At 38.3% G+C, this 21,480-nt stretch overlaps 1 non-coding gene across 1 annotated transcript; it reads right to left on the reverse strand.

The window, feature by feature from the left end:
• Positions 1-5,566: 5,566 nt before the first annotated feature.
• LOC132051313 (small nucleolar RNA R71) lies at positions 5,567-5,672 on the reverse strand. The gene has a single exon (XR_009413685.1). It is a non-coding gene; the product is annotated as a small nucleolar RNA R71 (small nucleolar RNA).
• Positions 5,673-21,480: the final 15,808 nt, after the last annotated feature.

A 21,480-nucleotide genomic window follows, 5' to 3' on the forward strand; every position in this document is an offset into this window, starting at 1 on the left:
ATAAGGAAATATTCATACCTTTCACCCGCTAGAACTGCAATATCTTCAATTATCACCTTGAATCCAAGTCAAGTTTCATCGCAATACGATATTATAATCGCAACTATACACTGTCCAAGCTTAAATTCGGAGATTTCTACTTAATTCGCATTAAAATTTGGTGAATGGAAATTGGGGAAGAGTTAAAGAATATTTGGGAACTTTAGAGGGGTGTTTGGTGTGAAAATAAGGGGGCAAACCCCCTTTTATGCTTGGCTAGAGTCGGTTAGCACAGACTCGAAAAGTGCTAAGCGCGATCGCGCTGCCTTGTGGCGCGTTCGCACAGAGTTGCTAGGTTCCTCTCTGCTTGTTTGTGCCACCTTTTGGATCATTTGCACAGGGTTAATTCCCTGTTCTGACAGCCCATCTTAAAAAGCTCATAATTCTCTATTCCGAAGTCGGATCGACCCGCAATTTGTTGTGTTGGAAACTACACTTCATGAACTTCACTTTAGGCTTTTGCTTTGCTTCAAAACATCACATATACTAAAAGTTAGTCTTTATCCAAGTTGGGCCAAAATTTCCCTTCATGTTTTATCCAAAGTGACAACAAACTTAATTTCCTTAAACCACTTGTCCTCCAATCCTTCCATAGCTTATTATATGAACTTAAACCCTCATAACCATAAGATAAATACATATAATCTCACATACCTCCTGAAAGGTAGCTCAAATCTAAACATACGAAACTATGGGGTTTAACAGAAGGATTGGAGAACAAGTGAATCCAGGAGATTAAGTTTTTGGAACTTTGGAGAAAAATTGGGTAAGATTTCGTACGATAATTTTTGTCTAACTTGGGGGAAAGAATATCTTCTAGTATATTAGATGTTTTTAAGTGAAACAAAAGCCAAAAATAATGTTCGGGAAGTCTAGTTTTCAACGCAACAAACCGCGCGTCGACCCGTCATCGAAATTAATATGAGCATTTTAAGACAGACTGCCAGGGTAGAAATTAACTCTGCGCGAACGAGCCTGGAGGTGGCGCGAATGCGTAGAGCACCAAGGGTTAACTCAGCGCAAATGCGCCCCAAGGTGGCTCGAATACACTGAGCAAATTCCAAGTTGGTGCAGGCAGACTCCAGAACATTATATAAAGGGGTTCACCCTCCTCATTTTTCACCTAAACACCCCAAAACACCTCCAAATGTTCTTGAAATTTCCCCCAACTTCCAATCATCAAATTTTAGCGCAAACCAATTGTAATCTCCAGATTCAGGTTTGGACAGTGCATAATTGCGATTATAAAATCGTATTGCGGCGAATCTGGGCTTGGATTCAAGGTGAATATTGAAGATACTGCGGTTCTAGTAGAAGTAAAGTATGAATTTCTCCTTATTGCTATTAATTTAGGTTTAATTATGGAGATAGAGCTATTAAATGATCGTATGATAAATTTGTTAGTTGAGAAATTGGATAAACATCGTGTAGGATGTTTTATGGAATATTTTGCTATTGATGATGATATTATTGGCATTGGTGTTGTTGTTGTGTTGGTTGTTGGTATTGTAATTTCGGGCTAGGGATATAAACAGGGGAGATGGTGTCCAAATTTTGGCAGATTCTAAAAAAGTTTAGTTGGAAGACTTAACATAGGCATATGACGATAAGCCTAACAAAAGAGTATGATTTCTCTTGAATGTAGATTTACGAGCTTAGGAGGATTAGCGTTAAATAGTTAAGGAGACCCAAAAGGCATGTAAGGCTAAACCCTTTCTTTCTGAAGGCATGACTCTTTTCTTATGAACCCATACATGTTTTCCATAATATCCTTATTTCCAAAAAGCTAGAAGTTCATGATTCTCAAAGTTCCTATAATACTAAAGATAGATGTTTTCTAAGACGAAAATGGTGATGATGATGATCCCATTTCTAGAAATTCCAAGGCTTATGATTTTAATTCTATTATGAGATTATTGAGCTTATTTCATGATTTTCTTGATTTCACTAATTGTTGTTGATCTCACCTTATAATAATTGTTCCTTCAAGGTGAGGTATAGCGATGATGATTGTTCCATAATATAAATCGGGGGTTTATCGACTTTATGTCACCCCGATAGAGTTGTAATGTTTCCTTTGGATATGTTCGTATGTTATATATGTTGATAGCTATATTTTTGTGACACCGAGCCTTACTATGGCCGGGTACGAATATGGTATAAATACTACCGAGCCTATATGGTCGGGTATGATATCTATTGCGCGCATACCACTGTAGTTGGGTACGGACGTTACCGAGCCTTACTATGGCTAGGTACGGTATTGTAATGTATTGTATTTTATGATATTGTATAGCTATGTGGATATATGAAATGTTCCATGTAGAAAAAGGTTAAGTGAGCATGATGAATGACTTAAAAGGTTTCGTGAGGTATTATGAGATATAATCGGTTCGTTTACCTCACATTTGTTTTTCATGTTACTATTCATGCCTTACATACTAGGTACATTTTTCGTACTGACGTCCTTTTTTGGATGCTGCGTTCATGCCCGCAGGTAGACAGGTAGGCGGATCAGGCCCTTAGGAGCTCTATCAGTGGAATCTCAGTGGCGCTCCACTTGTTTCGGAGCCGCAGTTATTGGTACTACTCTTTTGTACACATATACTTGGGTATAGCAGAGTCCTGCCCCGTCCATATGGATTCATGTATTCTATTTAGAGGCTCGTAGACAATTATACGTAGTTAGATGTTCTTTAACTTTAACAGTTCTTATTGTTGTATAATATTTTGGTGGCCTTGTTGGCTTATGCTCATAGGCATCATTGTTGATGACTGTACTAAGTATGATATTTACGAGTTGTCTATGTGGCCCACCTAGAAATGCCTATGGAATGTTAGACCTAGTACCGGGTACCCGTCATGGCCCTCTAGTTGGGTTGTGACATTAACCTCTTATAACTATAAGATAAACATGTCAAATCTCATTTAACCTTGATAACCCCGGGGTCCAAGACTAGAACCACTAACACACGACGAATCTCAATGTATAAAATCACAAGGTGTAACATAGAATGTCCACAAAAGTACATATATGTAGATGTGAACCCTTAAAGTAGGCTATTTTTGTATAACAAATGCACATGAAAAGGTTTGATGTTAGTGTTTTTGTAAAGTAGCCAACTCCGATGCTCTTTAGATTGCTCGAAACGCTACTTTAAATTTCGATAAGTTCATTATTTTTTGGTAGGAGGTTTACTCCGAGACTTGTATCCAAAGCTCTTTCTTGCAGGTTATTGAACAGCTGGAGTAATCACAAAGGTCAGATAGACTGAAAATGAAAGGAAATGCAGATTACTCAGATGCTATTATTTCAGCTGGTTAAATGTTGTTGCTGCTAAACTCAAATTTTGAAGCTTGGTGTTCTATTTGCCGTGACTTACACCTATTTTACTGCTGTTGGAAGGAGAATGTTGCTGAAATAGAGAACTTCTTTTGGAAAAAAATACAGTTGGATAAATGTTGTTTGAAATTGTAGCATTTCTTTTTTCACATACCTTCTTACTATTCTCATCCAGACATTATGGATGATATTTGACACAAATATCCATATTTCGCGTCACTTTCCCTCTATTTCTTAGTACTTTAATCGCACCTTTTGGGTTGAAATCATTGTATTCAAGCTTATGTTGCTATGTTTGTGATGTTGATGTTTCATGGAATTTTGGCACATTTGATGCATTTTGACGATAAGTTTTACTTGTTTTTAACCAAGTTTGTGTTGTTTTATGTGTTTTGCTGTATTTCAGGTGTTTGATGACAAAAAGGCAATAAATAAGGGAAATGCACCAACAGTCCCTGATTTTGAAGAAGAACGGACCGCACTTTATTGTACGGTCTGTACCTGAAGTCAGACCTGGCATGGCGTAAAAACAGTGAGGCCTGAAGTTGAGGATTCGAGATACGGGCACAAGGTACGGCCCGTACTTCAACCCGTACTTGGATTAAGAAATTACTGAAGGAAAACTGAAGACCGATTTGTGCGGCCCGTACTTTATTGTATGGGACGTACATCAGGCTGTATATTCAGACCTAACAATGAAGAATGCAACCCGTATAATATTTGTATGGATCGTACTTTAATATACGGGACGTACTTTGTCCGTCGGGGGCAATTTTGTCAGATTGAATTTTTTTGCATTTTTGGACCTTTATAAATAGTTGTTTAGGGTTTTATGGGTGAGGAATCACATATTTTGAGACTCTAATTCCTTAACATTGAATCCTTTATAGTTTTTAATCTTTTGAGGATAAGATTACAATTTTTCATCTTCTTTATTCACTAGTAAGCATTAATGACTTCTTCAATATCTTGTTTTGCTACCCATATTATGAGTAGCTAAATTTAATACTAATGTTGTGAACCCAATAATGGATGTTAAGTGATTGGGTGTTTGTGATTGATATATGTATAATGGAATGTTAGGGCTTACTTATTCATTATTCTTCAATGTTAGTTGATGATTGCAAACATTAACTTAAGCTATAAACCTTACTGTATTTAGAAAAATAAGTAAGATTTTGGTCAGGATAAGTAACAAGAACTCGGGGGGTTAAGCGTCATTTGATAAATTCACTTAGGAATAAGAGAAATTTGCTTGGCACATATTAACCATTCTTCATATTAACTCTTTTATATTTGGGAAAATCATAAAGAGAAATACTTTCTAACTATTGGGAAATATTGAGAAGTCAATTAAAGGTTAAGTGCATTCGTACAACAATCCATTAGAATTATATAATAACAACACCCGTAGCATTACACTTCATCTGAAAGGGGACACAACCTTGGTTTCTTTATTTTAATAAATTACAATCAATACAAAATAACTAGTAAACAAAACACTCTCTTTTACAAACTCATCGGAATACGAGATTAGACCACAAGTAAGTGCTCCACTAGATTAGTAACCTTTTCACACCCTATTCCTTGTGGGATTCGACCCCAACCTAGTTGGTTACTATATTTACAATGTCTGTTTTACGCCATTCAGTATGTGTCATTGAGCGTATCAAATTTTGGCACCGTTGCCGGGAAACATGTTTGAAATTACTAAGTTGTATGCGCTTTACTTCAAGTCTTTTTCTATTCCATCACACTTTGTTTGCTATTTTCTGTGAACCAGGTGATCATGGCCAACAGAGGAGGATGTGGAGAAGAGTAACGCCCCCGGCACCGGAAATTGAGGAAGAGGAGAATGTATTTGCAGATTATATGCAAGAGGTGAAATATGCATCTGCTATTGTTCCACCTAGTGTTAATGCCGGAACTTGCAAGATCGATGTTACTATCTACTAATTGCTCAAACTTAAGGGATATTTTTGGAACTCTACCAATGATGACCCTCATCGACACTTGAGGAATTTCGTTGATGTGTGCGACACATACCCAGAATGGTGTTATTCTTGATGCAATTCGTTTAAGAGTTTTCAATTACTTTTTAGCCTGTGAAGCAAGAGATTGGTTTGAGAAATTGCCCCAAAATACTATTCATACGTGGGATGAGCTGGTCCGAGCAATAAAGTTGAAATCCGTAATAAATTTATGAGTTCAAGCAGCTTCCGGGGGAGATATTATATGAGGCTTGGGAGAGCTTCAAGTAGTATTTGCAGCGGTCTCCAAATCATGGTTTTCCAAAGCCTATACTTGTGGAGAAATTGTCACGCCCCAAATATGGAGAGGCGTACCGACACCAGATGTCACACTCGACCCGAGCGAACCACTCTAAATCTATAACTCTGGAGGGGTAACCCTCAACTTAGGCCGATAGGGCCTACCTGCACACAGACAATACCGACAAGCCGGCAAGGCCACAATATGGATATACATAAACAATGACTATCATACTGGCACACTATATATAGGACTCATCTACAAGCCTTTAGAGAAAGCATAACTGTATCGTGGTCGGGAGAGGGCCCGACCTACCCATCATGTCTATAAAGGCAAAAGGAGGACTCCAAATAGACCTGGCAACTCCGGACAAAGGGCGCTCACTAATCAGCTGATATCAAGTCCTGTCTACTGGTTAGGTCGGTCTGTCTGTCTATCTGTACTTGCAGGCATGAATGCAGCATCCACGGCAAAAGGGACGTCAGTAAGAAATAATGTACTGAGTCTGTAAGGCAACATATTATAAAACTGAAACTGAATGGAAAACATAGCAATTTGGAGGCCAAAGAATGCCTTGAACATCCCACCTGATTTGACTCATAGGAAATGCAATATAGTGATATCATATATCTCACTAACCAAGTGGCCAGGCAACTGTAAAATATATATATATATATATATATATATATATCACTGATCATATGGCCAGGTAATCTGTCTCACTAACCCGTCGGCCAGGCAATCTGTTTTACTGACCCGTCGGCCAGGACATTTGTCTCACTGACCCATAGGCCAGGCAATCTGTTTCACTGACCCGTCGGCCAGGAAATCTGTCTCACTGACCCGTAGGCTAGGCTAAAGAAAAATATATGTATATCATAAAGTATATGATGAAAAATACTGATTCTGTAACATGTCTCTTCCGTCTCTCTATAAACTCAAGGACATAGGGAGGGGATATGAGCCCTCAGAAAGAATAACATAACACTCGAAAGCTATGCCACAATAGGACAAGCTCTACTTTGACAAATCCCTAGTCATAAGGTCCGTTACGCTCTTACTACATATGGAATCATGCCAAGAAAAGAAGGAAAAACCTTAACATACCTCAAGTCACCCAAGCAATCCAACAATTAGGCTAATCACAACTAGCACACCATCCTTTAACAAGAAATACATATGCAAACTTAGATGGCGCTAGTATATCACGTATATCAACGACAACTTGATTCTAGAGTAAAACGGGCAGCATTTCCCCTTACTCTCCAATCACGTCAACATATACAACAACCCACAAGAACAACAACAAACTTAAAAAAATCCTTAAATACTCCTTTCACTGCTAATACAAGAATATACTCCAAACAACCCAAAGTATACTAATATACAATAACAATATACACTTTCTTTCTTCCCAATCAAGGAGTATAATCTCATCAACACACCAACAACATAAGATACTATCCATATACATGGAATTTAGCTCAACAACACAACCACAACATGTTCAAAACAGCCCACGGACTCAACAACTACAACACAACACTTTATGATCTTTCCTCCATAACTATTTTCGGTTTTAAGACTTGCTAAACCTTCAAATCAACTCAACGTAAGAGATAAGATGAAGAACATACCTTATAGTTGAAGAAATTTAGCCACACCAACTTTCTTCAAGACCAAACTCACCACAACATCAAGTAGAAGTAAGAACAATCACTTTTCGTGAACTAATTTAGTGTAATCTTGTTGAATTCTTGATCTAAGGGGCTATAAGTGTTTAAGAAATGTTCATGAAAGTTTCTAGAGCTCAAGGGAGTGTAGAATGATGATAAAATGAGGGGAATGGGGTATTTATACCCCTTGAAGGTCGGTTCCACCTCCTTGGTATTTATACCCCTTGAAGGTCGGTTCCACCTCCTTCCAAGTGGGTCCCTCGGAGAAGCCATCTGGCAGCCTATCTTGAAACGCCCATAATTTTCTACTCTGATGTCTTATCAATGAACGGTTTGTTGTATTGAAAACTAGACTCAATGAACTTCAATTCACGTAGATTATTCATTCCAAAACTCCTCATACTTTAAGAGATACACTTCCCTCAAGTTGGACCAAAAATTCTGTCCGGAATTCTGCCAAGTTTTTTTCAAAATTTCGAGAAACTTAATTTCTTCGATTCATTTGATCCTGAAAACTTTAGACACTTGCTTATCACTTGTTAAAAGTATTTCTTAACCTTATAAGGGTTCCATTACCTCTCCGAGTTTATGTTAGTTTACTTACGACGCAAACGACGCAGAAATTTTTGAGGTGTAACATCTCTCCCCACTTAGAAACATTCGTCCTCGAATGTTAGGCTCTCAGGACATCTATGAAAATTTTAGCAGAGCTTCCTCTATAACTGTAATACTACGAACCTAAAATCTAGGATGTATCAGTCTGGATCTCCTTTAGTAATGGAAACAAATGCGGATATCTGGATCTTATATCTTTCTTAGCTTCTCAAATCATCTTTTCTACCTTCACATTCTTTCATAATACCTTCATCAAGATTATATCTCTAGCTCTCAATCCATGAACCTGAAGCTATCTGAGAGGGTAGTAGGAACTTCTTGTACGATAACTGTTTTGTAATTCAAATACCATCAATTGGTATAATTGTGGGGGATTTTTCAATACACTTGCGGGGCATAGACGTGTAAAAGACTGAATATGCAGATTCCAGTTCTGAGGATAAATCTCATAGGCTCTTCGCCCCTCTAGTTCTTGTAGAGATTCTTATGGGCCATCTAGATGCCGTAATGATAGTTAGAACCATATGCAAATTTATCCCTCACTAGCTGATCGTCCAACTTCTCTTAAAAGGTCTAATATTCATGCTCCTAACATATCCTTGGACATATAAAATGTGTGTTCTACCTACCACTTATCTCAAGGTGGATAGCAATACTGGGGGTAACCTATATTCTTCAGGTTTCTCTAAGTGTACTGATTTTCAGTCGCTAGTAGAAAACTAGGCATCTTCACCGGATAAACAGAGATAATAGGTGACCGGACAATTCCATACATATAACTTACATGGTGCCTTACAATTATAAAATCCATAGTGATCATTCCTTCATTCCTCAACAACATATCCATATGTTACTTCCGTTTCTCAGGCTTCTGTTTATTTATTAACGAACCACGAACTCTGCGATATTTCCTTTTTATTGATCCACTAAGGTCATGATACATCTCTGTTTCCTCCAAATAAATCATCTACCCTTGCTACATTTAACATGAAGTTGGTTTGGATATCTTAGGATCCCATCTTGCTGAGATACTCCTTTCCCGAATCCTCTTTCGAGTTTTGGTTTAAGAGATATACCATATCTAGGATACTATGTCTTTACTCAAGTTTTCCCAACATATATCATATTTTATTATTGCTATTCTTCACTACGCTATGCTTCACCAGTTAAAGCTCTATAGTGATCTTGGCAAGCTTCTCATATACTTATATCATCTCTGCGGTATATAATTCCATATTCTTCTATAACCTTCCAGAATGAATGAATCCATTTCGGTACTAGGTCCATCCTTATTCATCTTAATGCAATGAAGTTGTCTAACACAAACTTACTCCTCATTTAGGTCCATCTTATTCCATATACCTACAACGCGACTTTAATTCTTTTACATCCTGAATATTCTATGGCTGAAATTCTCATATCATGTATAACCTTTCACTTCCAGATAATCATACACATTTATTCTTTTTCATCGTAGGCTGCTATCATCAAGTACTCGCATGCCTTCAAATAGTTCATTTCCATTTCAATCCTCTTCTATTATTAACTTCGCATCTTTTCCTCAACAAAGACGCTGCTAGATCCTGACTCGAATACCTTTGCCTTTGAGGTTTTCCCTGTACAATACTTTCCCAACCGGTATGCAATGCTGGAACTTCGTATCCATATTACTAGCTTGCGGCGGCTATTTTGATTAACTTCTTATCTTAGTCCCTTATTTACTTAAAGTGTCATCATACTCAATCCTCCTCTGTTTCTCCAGTACTGAGCTTCCTATTACACCCTTATCTTGAAACTTCGAGTAATTCCTTCCTTAGAGTGCTATCTTCCAATCTTTACCATAATATGCATATGACTAACTGGTCATGTCGAATCGCCCTGATACCTTATCGGCCTGCTAGAGTAATATTCCTTTGAGGTAGTTTCTAATTCCTTTGTTATTATCTTTCCATCTTCTAACGAGGCATACTTCTGATCCTATACCTATCGTCTCGTCTTCCTCTCTTAAGGTGTTAACCTACTACTCTATATTTGACATCCCATTTAACTCTCCTTTTTCTGTAAGTATTTATTCCCAGTAATTTTCGTGACTAATCTTAACCATAACTGTTCGTCTTCTGAGTATATCTGGTCAGTTGTATACACATATAAAGGGTCACATATTCTCATAGACGTACTGGCCTTGGATGGGCTAATCTTTCATCGAAGAGATATTTAAAATATTTCCTTACCGTCTCCCAGCAATCATCTTTCTTCTATTACTCGTTCACCCACCCAATCACTGTAATGGTATCTAGCAAAAGAGTCTCTTCTCAAAAATCCGCCCAAATTGTTAACGTTCCTCCTTTTCTTTATTACATTAATGCTCATTTTTTTGATAGGTCTCTTTTGGACTACAAGTTCGTTTCATCAGTGAAAGGCATATCTTATATCAACTTGTGACTTCATACTCATTCATTTCCCATCATACAGTTAACTCTTCCAGAATATCTCTCGCTTTCTTCATTAATAATTCAGCCTTGTATTACTAGCTCAATAATCCTGTGATGGTAAAACTTTTGGAGGGAAGTTTTCAGTACCTTGATCTTACCTTTGCATTAAACATACCTGTGGAACAACTCATGTTTCATATATCCTTATACTTGTACCTTTGTATAACATCTTGCCAATATACTTTACACGATGAGAAAGCCCTCATCAATATCTAGCTCATTAAGTGACATACATCATTCTTTTACCTCTGCTAAATCCCTTTTTAATATTCGAAACAATAACTATCCTTGGAAAAATCTTGCATTCCCTATCTTATCCCGTTTAGACTTTAGACATCATCATCTTTATAACCGATACTCTTTTCGTTTTCGTAATTCCTATTTGACCTCTTTCTGCTCGTAAATCATTGGCATATTCACACTCAAGGATCATATTTAAACACATATGTATCCTTTCCACGTCTTACCTCAAGGGGAAAATACAACTCCCATCTAATCATATAGATGTCTCATTAATAAAACACTTTAATAAATTCACTTAGGAATAAGAGGAATTTACTTGGCACATATTAACCGTTCTTCATATCAACTCTTTTATATTTAGGAAAATCATTAAGAGAAATACTTTTTAACTATTGGGAAATATTAGAAAGTCAATTAGAGGTTAAGTTAAGTCTTACAACAATCCATTAGAATTATAACATATCAACACCCGTAGCATTACACTTCATCTAAAAGGGGACAGAACCTAGGTTTCTTCTAATTAATTACGATCAATACAAAATAGCTAGTAAACAAAACGCTCTCTTTTACAAACTCACTGGAATACGAGATTAGACCACAAGTAAGTACTCCACTACATTAGTAACCTTTTCACACCTTATTCCCTGTGGGATTCGACCCCAACCTAGTTGGGTTACTATATTTGACAACGTCCGCTTTACACATTCAATAGGTGTAATTTGAGCGTATCAAATTTTTGTAGGTACAACGAGCAAGAATAAATGAAATCCGAGTAGTTTTGGTTGAAATTGGAAGCATATTGCACCTGAACGAGAAGACAAGAGGATTGCACAATACTTAGAGAAAACTGGATCACTGGAGGACCATGTGCACTGGGCCGCACCGCGCATGGAGCACAAATAAATCACCTGTTTGACCGTGTTTTGTGCTTGAGCGATAAGAAGGCGACGCTTGAAGATCGCACATATTCAGACTTCAAGAAGCCTTGGGTGATGGTTTTGCGTCGCGCATGCTGCACACAACATCATCACTTTTTCATAATTTGTTCGGGATTTCGTCGAATGTTTCTAAACTTAACCCTAAACTATAAATTGGAGTTTTTAGTGTTCGAAACACGGTTGGGACATATTTTGAGCATTGTAAGCCGTCGCTCTTAGTTTTATATCCTTTTTATCCTATTTTTCATCATAAAACCCCAGGTTATTCATGAATTCTTGCATTTCTTCTCGAATCATGAGTAGCTAAATGTTCTAATTTTAGGGCAGTGGCAAAGACATGATACTTGGTTTGACGACAGTTTTTATCTATTGAATTTCCATCTTTGGGTTGCTTGCTTATTCTTGTACTTAAGTGTTTGATTATTTGGCCAATAGTTAGACACTATCTGTGCCGTGTGAATTGGAATTGGAAAAGGGAATTTGCATGCGTAATAAGAATAAGTAGAGCTTATTCGTGATCCCCAGGGAAATCGTTTTGCTGTTGAGGATAGGAATATACCTTTAAGCCTTTCTTAGTTGAATACAGAGATTTAAATGTGTTCTAGTTATTTTCGAAAGACATGAACCTGGAACTCTTTCTCATCTGATAAACCTTAAATTTTTCATCCCGGTCCCTTTAGTTATAAGTCGTTAATTTTATTAATTTCTTTTAATCGATATTTTAGTTACAACAAACTTTTCAATCATTACTTTCTCGAATAGTTACAACGGAATTTGAGTTAGTTAAACAGTTGAAAGGATAAGTCCTTGTGGGTACGATATCTAGACTTTAATCCTATATTACTTGTATGACCATGTATACTTGCGTGTGCGTTTGGGATCAACAAGTTTTTGGCACCGTTGCCGGGGACTTTGAAAAATTTACTGTTTTCTAGTTTGAATTTTATTTCTCTATTCAAGTTTATACTCTATTTCTTTGGTTTACTTGCACTCCTCTAGTGATTTCTCTCGTTTAGGCCAAACACTCGAAGTCAAAGTAAAACATTGGCTCTCTTTGACCCTAAAATTGAAAGAACTTTACACAAGTAGAGAAAGATGGCGAACAACAACTGTTCCCTCTATTTATTTGATAACAACAAAGTTAAGGAAAGGGAAGTTGAAAGAGCTGTTGAGATGGCACAACAAGATCGTGTTCCTATGTTGAATTTTGCTAGGCCCAATCTAGAGAATGTTGCAAAGGCTATCGTCAAGCCTGAAATCACAGGGTATTTTAAGCTGAAAGAAGAAACAATGCATCTAGTGCAGAACACGTGCCAATATATGGGTAAGCCTCATGAAGAACCACATAAGCACTTGATGACGTTTAGTGAGCTGAGTGAAAATTTTCACTATAATGATGCCTCCGACGACTATATGAAGTTGGCATTTTTTTCATTCTCATTGATTGGTGAAGCAAAGGAATGGTTAAAGAATGCACCTGCCGAATCTATTACTTCTTGGCAGATTTTAACAAGCGGGTTCATAGACAAATTATTTTACTCAGGAAAAAACAAAGGAGCTGAGAGGGAAAACTACTAACTTTACTCGGAAAGACTACAATCGTTGCCACAAGCTTGGAAAAGATAGAAGGGTTACTTGCAAGACAGTCGGTACCAAATGCAATCGAAGGAGATCATCGGACACTATTTTGTGGAAGGGCTAAGGCATGATTTAAGGGAATTGATGAATGCTTCAGCTCAAGGCCAGATCTAAAACGTATGATGAGATAGAAGCTCTTCTTGATCTCATGTTTGAAGGTAGTCAGGACTACTCAGAGCCAGGCTAGTCAGGACCCATACAGAAACTTGTTGGGGTACTTCAAGTAGATAATGTTACAGCTATTCGAGCCAACATTGGTCAACTTGTTCATTCTATGAACAAGTTGATAAAATTCTCCAAATGCCAATCCGGTACAGCAGTATGCAATGGGTACGAGAAACTTGTGAGTGTTGTAAAGATGATCATGCGTATGTGGATTGTCTATCGAATCCAGAATCTGTCAATTATGTAGGGCTACACAATTGTGGTAGTGGAAATCACTTTAGAAACAATTATAATTTGAATTTTAAAAAATCATTCGTAGACAGGTGGTTCTATGGAAGATATGATGAAGCAATGGATGGCTCAGTAACGACAGATAATGAATGAGATGCAAAAATCCATCCATGAGCTAGAACATCATATGGACCAGATGGTGGTTTCTCAAACTATCATACCACAAGGTGCGCTTCCAAGCAATACTGAAAAGAATCCGAAATAACAATTTCACGCTGTCTCTTTGAGGAATAACAGACACCTAGAGAAAGTTCCACCAAAGAATAAGAAGGTAAATGCTGAACTAATCCCTACTAAGAGGATAGAGACCAAACAGAAGAGGGCTGAGAATGTTACAGAGCAGCCAGAGGTGGTGGCGTGTAAGCCACCACCACTATTCCCACAGAGACCCCAGAAGCAGAAAGTAGATTTAGCTTGTAAGAAATTTCTTGAGATCTTGAAACAGGTACATGTCAACATCCCTTTGGTGGATCTCTTGCAGGAGCTTCCGAAATATGCTAAGTACATCAAAGACGTTGTTGCAAACAAAAGACGTCTAACAGAGTTCGAGACGGTAACACTTACTGAAGAGTATTGTTCCAGAGTGAGGAGTAAAATTCCTCCAAAGCTGAAAGACTCGAGCGGTTTCACTACTTCCATCACTATTGGGAATGTTGAGTTTAGGCAAGCATTATGTGATTTGGGTGCTAGTATAAATTTGATGCCGACTTCTGTGCTCAAAACGTTAGGTTTGGGTGAGCTAAGACCAACCACTGTGACATTGCAACTTGTAAATAGATCTTTCGCATATCTCGATGGTATAATTGAATATGTCCTTATGAAAGTGGGGACCTTCATTCTTCCATTTGATTTCATCATTCTTGATTACAAAGCTGAAAAGCAAGTGCCTCTCATTCTTGGGAGGGGATTTTTAGCTACTGCTGATGCTATTATTCGAGTCAGAGAAGTTAGGATGTCCATGAAGGTGGATGGTCAAGAGGCCACTTTTGATGTGTTCAAAGCTACTAAATTGCCTACCCATTATGAGGAGCTGAAAATGATAACTATTGTGGAGCCTGAGTTGACAAGTGCAGGACTTGATTATTTCTTGTCCTCCAAAAATACCTTGGAGAGGGCACTGGTTTACAATAAGGAGCTAGAGGGCGATGCAGAAGTTGAGGAGTGTCTTTTCATCCTTGACATTGCTTGCCCATATGTGCAGGGAAATAAGCCATTTGAAGACCTCGAAAAGCCTGACACTTGGAAGAAGCCAAAACCCTCCATTGAGGACACTCCGATTCTTGAAATTTAAACTTTACCTTCTCACCTTCGTTATGCTTATTTGGGTAGTAATAACACACTGCCCATGATTCTCTCTGCCTTTTTGTCTGATGTCCAGGTTGAACGTGTGTTGTGAGTGCTCAGGGATAGAATAAAAGCTCTTGGCTTGACAATATTTGACATTTGGGGAATTAGTATCTCATTTTGCATGCACAAGATATTGATGGAGGAGGACAACAAACCGAGTGTTGAGCAGTAGAGAAGGCTAAACCTAATTATGAAAGAGGTGGTGAAGAAAGAGGTAATAAAGTGGCTTGATGCAAGCATTATTTACCCCATCTCTGATAGTAAATGGGTGAGCCCCATTCAATGTATTCCAAGATAGGGGAATGACTATTATGAAGAATAAAAAGATGAGCTAGTGTCGCAGAGAACTGTGGAGGTTGGTGAATCTGCATTGATTACCGCAAGCTGAACACTACAACCAGAAAGGATCAGTTTCCTTTACCATTCATGGACTAGATGTTAGATCGAGTGGCCGGGCACGACTACTATTATTTTCTGGATGGTTATTTGGGTTACAACCAGATCATCATAGCGCCGGAAGATTAAGAGAAGACCATTTCACATGTCCCTATGGCACTTTTCCATTCTGGAGGATGCCATTTGGGTTATGTAATGTATCGGGTACCTTCCATAGGTGTATGGTATCTATTTTCACTGACATAGTGGGAAAATATGTGGAGGTATTTATGAGTGACTTTTTCGTATTTGGAGGCTCGTTCTGTCACGACCCAACCGGAGGGCCATGACGGGTACCCGGTGCTAACCTACCCGGGCACCTCTTATCGTACATTCACATTTTCATCTAGGTGATCCACATAGCTTAAAAATACTTTCTATCCATCATTCATGCTAATCTCATTGGGCAACAATACATTTATATCACCATCAACAACTATGCCCATATCAATGTACATAAGCCAACAAGGCTATCAAAATGATATACAAAATATAAGCCGACAAGGCTAAAGACATCTAACCATATACACATGTCTACGAGCCTCTAAGAAGAGTATGTCACATCATATATGTGGGACAGGACCCCGCCATGCCCATAAGTATGTACAAAAAAGAATAGATACCAAAAGTTGTAGCTCCGAATGAAATGGAGCTCTGCTACGTAGTCCCTGAGTAATAAAGCTATGGATCAAGCCTGTCTCCCTGGCCACCTGCGGGCATGACGCAGCGTCTACAAATAAAAGGATGTCAGTACGAATAACGTAGCATAATCAACATCATTATAGAAGCATAAGAGACAATATAAGAAATAGCATAAGATGGGAGGTAGTAGAACCATCGTCATAAACACTTACTTGCCTTTCATAAGGATCTTCCATTTCTAATGCGTGTTTGAGTATACACATGTACATATACATACATCTATATCCATATCCGTATTCGTATTTATATCCATATTCATATTCATAGCATACCCGACCATGAAGGTTCAGTGTTTCACATACCCGGCCATGGAGAGGCTCGGTGATTATACATACCTGGCCCTACCAAGGCTCAGGGCTATCCGTACCCCATTGCAGTGGTGTGCACGCAATACATATCATACCCGGCCATATAAGCTTGGTGTTACATAATAGTCATACATAGACACATATACATAAGAGCCCATAAACATCTTCGACATCATTACTATCGTCGTTTTATTGCATCTATCCTTAGAGGATCACCCATCATATAAGGGATTTAGTAGCATCGTAAACATAACGAGAATCATGAGCTTTAGTAGCTTTAAAGGTAGAATCATTTGGAGGTCAATATAGACTCATAAAAGAATAGATATATAGCCAAGGAACCATGCCTTATTGAAAGAAGAGTTAGCCTTACATACCTTTTTGTTTAGCTATTCTATCACTTGAACGTTCTCCTTCAATGCTCACGTTTCTACCTTCATTAGAGTTTATACTAACATTAGATAATCGATAGCTTAGCATACTTGACTAAAGCTAGAGAAAATTGGGCAACATCTCCTTTGTTTATACAACTTTCTCCATATCATATATCAACTCCCAAACATCTATAATAACACTCACAACATCATAAGCAACAATCTTCACACACCTATATCATCCACATTTCCCAATTCACTTCAAATCATCCATATCCATAGCCATAGCACACTATTACATTCACTCATAAACAATGTCTATCCCATGTTCTTAATATCATTTATAACATAATTATAATCACAACATATCAAGAATCATGACTCATTCCAAGCTACTACTCAAAAATGATACTATTCTTACATTCATGACCCATTTTCTATCTCCTTTTACAATCCAAGTCTTTCAACCTCTCAATACCTTAAACAACATGGAATGACCATAAAACTTACCTTAGATGGTGTAGTAATGGACTTTGGGTGGAAATAATTCACTTAAGCAAAACCCTAGTTCCACTTCCACTTGGATTTCTTGTCTTGGATGAACTTTAATGAGTTTCTTGCACTTGATTCTCTTGGTTTGATGAAGTTAATCATCAATTTCTCTTGAGTTCTTGTGGAAAAGTTGTGGAGAAATATTCTAGAGAGAAGGGGAGTGAAAATGAAATGAACTTGGGTCCCTTATATTAATTTAGAACCTATCCTGACTCAGTTCTACGGACCAACATACTGTCCGTATAATTTATATGGACCGTATGTGTGGCCGTAGATTTGGTCCAGTGAAGGCTTCCATTCTGGGTAGAATATATGGCCTAACATATGGCTAGTATATTTTATACGGCTAGTAAGTTGAACCGTATAATGCCCAGCTTTTCCGAAACTCGTTCTCGTCGACTCGTTCGATCTCCAATCCTTATGGAACCTTCTTAACACTTGTTTAACACCTCATTAACAATCTAAGGAATGTTATAACTCTTCTCCAAAACATCATTAATTCATCATTAACTTGTCACTCATAAATCTTATCCGATACATAACGTATACCTTGCCTTTCTTGGCAAACTTTCTTCTCTTACCTCGAATGTCTTTGAATGCTCAATTAGGATCAACAAATGCTATTTCTTACATATTGAAACATCATATACTTCGTGCCCTTCGTTAGTCTATTCACTGTGCATTAACGAAAAATTTTACGAGGTGTAACACGTTCGATAACTGTTTGCAACATCTGGATGTAGCCATAGCTCGTTGTGAGGAGACAAACTTAGTACTGAATTGGGACAAATCTCACTGCATGGTTCACGAAGGTATTTTTCTCCGGCATAAAATCTCAAGTACATTGAAGTTGACAAGGCTAAGGTGGAAGCGATTGAAAGGCTACTACCCCCATCTTTTGTTAAAAGGGTGCGTAGTTTCTTACGACATGCAGGTTGCTATCGGTGGTTCATCAAAGACTTTTTGAAGATTGAATATCCTGTTACACCGCGAAAATTTCCCCTTAGTGTACAAGTGAATGGTCTCACGAAGGGCATGATGAACACGAGGTTGGGTAAGCAAGAACTAGTAATTGATAGCCCTAATTAAGATTTCTAACGACATTCGAATTGAAGAAAGAAAGTTGTTAAAGGAAGCAAGTTATAAGCTAGTGTGTCGGGAAGAATCATGAGTATTGAGTTAATGATGCCTTAAGGATGTCTTAGAGAAGAGTTATAACGTCCCCTAGATTAATGATGAAGTGATAAACAAGTGCTAAGAAGGTTCTATAAGGATTGGAGATCAAACGAAACAACGGGAACCATTCCGGTGGAACTGTGAGTTCCACGGCCATGTTCCACGGATAGCATCATGATCCACGGACCGTGGATGTGTCCGTGGAACAGCCAGCAGAGAAGATGGCTGGCTGGTCATGAACCACGACTAGTTCCACGGCCAGCACTTGGTTCCACGGACCGTGGAACAGTCCGTGGAACTCCCGACGACTGAAATGATCTAAGTCTTTATAAGTGATGCCCACTTCATTTATTTCATTTCCATTCACGTCTTCAACCTCTCCACACCTCTAGAACCTTCGAAATATTTCATCCACAAGAAAACAAAGGGGATCAAAGATCAATAACAAGATTTGGAGTGAATCAAGCCTATGAAACTCCATTAAAGCCATCAAAGTCAAGAAATCTCAAGAAAGGTGGAGATAGGGTTTTGAGTAAAAGGGTGTAATATCATTCGAGGTCTATTCCTTTATCATTTGAGGTAAGTTTTATGGACTTTCTATGTTGTTTGAAGTATTATTAAGTTGGAGTACATGGATTATAGAAGATTATGGAAAATGGGTTACAAAAGGGTGAATAATGTCATTGTGGAATAGTAGTTGAGATGAATCATGAAAATGGATACGTTGAACTTATAAATGTGTAATTAATGATATTTAGAGCATGGAATGAACATTATAAGTGAAAGAACGTGATAATGAACTTTAGTCATGGTTATGAAGAATTGTAGTGAAATTATGAATTGTGGGGAATGTAGGTAGATGGTGCTTATAGTTTGCGATATTGTGATTGTCGTTGTGAGTGTTGGGAGTTGATATGGAATATGGCGGAAAGTAGTATAAACAAAGGAAACGCTACCCAATTTTCTTTAGCCTTAAGAAGCATATTCTTGTAATTGCCTAGCTAATGACGATACGAACTCTCTTGAAGGTAAAGACGCAAGCATTAGAGGAGAACAAGCAAGCAATAGGGTAACTAAACGACAAAGGTATGTGAGGCTCAACCCTTCTTTCTAAGGCATGAATCTTATGCATGATTTTTCCTTCCTCTTCATGAAATTCCTACATTCCAAGACTAAAGGCCTATGTTCATGAATAGCCATACGAGATAAGAGATATGCTACGGTTATGATAATGATAATGATAAGCATAAGTCTAGAGATGCTATAGCCTACAAAATGATGCACTTATGAAGCTAATGATGTCGATCATGACCCGTTAGTGCCTTCCTCACATATACTCACCTTAAGATGTAGTCCCTCCAAGGTGAGACATAATGACTACGATTATTCCATAATGTAGTCGGGGGTCCACGACCTTACGTCACCCCGAAACAACCATACTTGCTTTCAAGTTCTAAGGTATAAATTGATGACATATGTATAATGATATTGAATTATGATAGATGCACTGATGCGTTCATAAAAAGGATGATAGTGATGAATCTATGATGATGTATGATGTATGATGATAAATACATGATGTGTATGATAATGTGATTCCACTGCGCCTAATTAGCCGAGCATGTCACCGCTAAGGCGGGCTGCTATGATTCCACCGTGCCTAGATGGCCGGGCATGTCACCGCTAAGGCGGGTTGCTATGATTTCACCGAGCCTAGAGGGCCGGGCATGACACCACTAGTGGGCGGCATATGATGGTTACTCGGACACGGGCTAACGACATGATGATGTATGATTGATGTGACGATGCATGTATGACATGATGATGTATATGTGATATGATAAGGCTTACGCTATGATAATATACACGATGTGCTTATATATGTTGAATGTATTGAAATGTATCTATAGTTACAAGAGTACACGGGTTGTATCTCCATCTCATGACTTATGATATTCTTATTATGCTTATTTCATTCCTGCCTTACATACTCAGTACAATATTCGTACTGACGTCCTTTTCTTCGGACGCTGTGTTCATGCCCACAGTAGACGAGGAGGTGATCAGCTCATAGGAGCTAGCGGCGGATTTGAGAGCACTCCATTTTTCGGAGGTGCCATTGATTATTCTTTTGGTATATATGTATATATATTCATGATTGGGCATGACGGGGTCCTGTCCCGTCCATATATCTAGTACTCTAGTAGAGGCTCGTAGATATGCAGTATGGGTAGCATGGTCCCATGGTCTGTATGTATATGCATGTATATATTATTTTGATAGTCGAAGGGCTTGTGTTTATACAAGTTATTATGTTTTAAATGTTGATAGATTTCTATGATTATAAGCATATAGTATCAATGAGAGCAGATAAGTAACAGAATGAGCGGTGTTCAGTGGTTAGCCCCGGATGCCGTCATAGCCCCGGGGTTCGGGTCGTGACGTAAGTGGTATCGGAGCGGATCGGTCCCTGGGAGGTGTCTACGAGCCGTGTCTAGTAGAGTCTTGTTTATGGTGTGTTGCGCGCCACGCTAATAAACGAGGAAGCTACGGAGCATTTAGAAAAAATGACCATCTTTCTTCTTGGCGAGATCGTGCGATAGAGCCGTGTCTAAGATTTAATCCTCCCTAATAGTATGTTGTGGTTTCAGAAATGCCGCCAAAAGGAAAAGCTAAAGCCGCCCAGAAGGGCAAGACTACGACAAAGAGGCAGGCAGAAAGAGAACCACCCATGAATGTAGATGAGAATGAATCACATAATGAAGCTCCATCCAATGCCTCCACTACTCCGCCTATTACGGAAGAGCAAGAAGGAGCTTTTGTTCCAGCTCCTATGCCTCCAGTTCCTCCACCGGCTACATCGGGTCAACAAGTG

Source organism: Lycium ferocissimum, chromosome 3 (genome assembly GCF_029784015.1).
Source record: "Lycium ferocissimum isolate CSIRO_LF1 chromosome 3, AGI_CSIRO_Lferr_CH_V1, whole genome shotgun sequence".
NCBI lineage: Eukaryota > Viridiplantae > Streptophyta > Magnoliopsida > Solanales > Solanaceae > Lycium > Lycium ferocissimum.